The following is a 2178-nucleotide window of genomic DNA, read 5'->3' on the forward strand; positions in this document are numbered from 1 at the left end:
TTTTTATGGGCCATATTGGAAACCAGCTTTTACAACTAAGCCCTGTAAAACCTCACACACGGAAACGTTACATAAACGACATATTTTTCATTTGGACAGCCAGTCTTAAATCACTTAAAGAATTTATCTCACATACAAACTCCTTTCACAAAACAATCAAGTTTACCTGTGATTACTCTCCTACCCAGATGAACTTTCTTGACGTCACTGTCTTTTTAAAAGACGGAATTTTACACATTGACTTGTACAAAAATCTACAGACAGACCACAATACCTTTACTATAAAAGTTGTCACTCCTCTCACACAACGAAACACTACCTACATCCAAGCTCTCAGAATAAAGAAAATATGAAACAGAAAACACACCAAGGATCTAAAACAAACCATGTTACAAAGAGGATATAAAGATACCGAAATCGACAGACAGATCGAAAAGGTTAACAACAGTTAGTGGAAAAACATCCTAAAACAGGACAAAGTTTCAAATAGAATTATTATTATCATTACCTATCACTTTAAACTCAGAAACGTTTCACGAATTCTGAAAAAAAAACACTTGCATTTCCTACAACTCAACGATCCCTTAAACAGATATTTTCTGAAGTTCCCGTTGACTCCTTCCGAAAAACCAGAACTCTAACAAAAAGTGAATTACATCCCACCAAAAATTAGTTGTCATCCATCTAATAAAACCCGTTATCAAACCTACTGACACAGTTTCTGACGGCCAGGTGGTTAGGGCGCTCGATTCGCAATCTGCAGGTCGCGGGTTTGAATCCCCGTCACACCAAACATGCTCGCCCTTTCAGCCGTGGGGGCGTTATAACGTGACGGTCAATCCCACTGTTCGTTGTTGAAAGAGTAGCCCAAGAGTTGGCGGTGAGTGGTGATGACTCGCTACCTTTTATCTAGTCTTACACTAAATTAGGGACGGCTAGCGCATGTAGCCCTCGTTTGCGCGAAATCCATAACAAACAAACAAACAGTTTTTGACAAGCACAATCAAAGAAACTTTAAAATATCCAAATAAATCACTTGCGAGACAAAAACACCATTTACCTTATATAGTGTAAAATATACAATTACCAATATGTAGGACATACACAAGCAACTCTTAGAGAACGTTTCAACAACTATAAATCTTCTATTAACACCGAAAAAGATCTCCCTGTTGCTCAACACCTTAACCAACCCGGTCATTCCATTAACAATGTCACTCTCATCGACATTGAAACAGGATTCAAAACTAAAGCAGATAGAGAAATAAAAGAAGCTTATTGGATTTCTTATCTAAACACTGTTCAACCTTTTGGAATTAATCCAGATCCTGGAATCAGTTATCTCCGTTCATTGGTTTCATCTCTGTCAGAAAAAGAATTTGTATTCTTTGCTTATTTTTTCGTGTAATGTGAACTTTGAATTTCCTAAAACTTATTATTTATTTAAGATCATTTTCCTTACCTTATCTTTTTTCAATCAGTCTCCAGGTGTCACCTTTATTTTACTTAAACACTTAAGTATAGTTTCAGATATACATATACTTATCAATTTCTAAAGTAAAATATCCCTAACACCTATTCACATACACTCGCCATCGGCTACACCGTACCGGAAATGAGATGCTTACAACAATACATAGAGAAATAGACTAAACATTTCCTGGAAAACCGGATTGACCTTATGACGTCACTAAACTCTCTTTATATATATATATATCACTCATTTGGTTGTACAAATATTCCCAGTTTGTCCCTGAAGAAGAAAGGTCCACCTTTCAAAAGCGTTCGGGTTATAGGGTTTTTATACATATTTTAATAACATTTTGTAATCACATCATTTGATCATTTGTGTCAGTGGTCGTTCTTAATGTTAACTTAAATTGTGGTTTTATATTATAAATTGCAAAACAAAAAATATTTGTTGATAAATTCCTATAATAAATATATTTATTACTTTGATATTTGCTTAGTAAAATTATGATTAACACTAATTACGCAGATGTATTTATAATGTTGATCAAAAGACAGCACTGGTGCTATTTGTTAGCGACTGATTTGTCTCTTTGTGTTATTATTTACATTCTGAATTTCCTTCTATACATTTTGTTTGATTTTTTTATTCTTAAACTGTTTATAGCTGTATTCTTATGGATCAAAATTTATAAATAGGAATAAAAA

The sequence above is a fragment of the Limulus polyphemus genome, unplaced genomic scaffold, assembly GCF_000517525.1.
Source record: "Limulus polyphemus unplaced genomic scaffold, Limulus_polyphemus-2.1.2 Scaffold4160, whole genome shotgun sequence".
Lineage (NCBI taxonomy): Eukaryota > Metazoa > Arthropoda > Merostomata > Xiphosura > Limulidae > Limulus > Limulus polyphemus.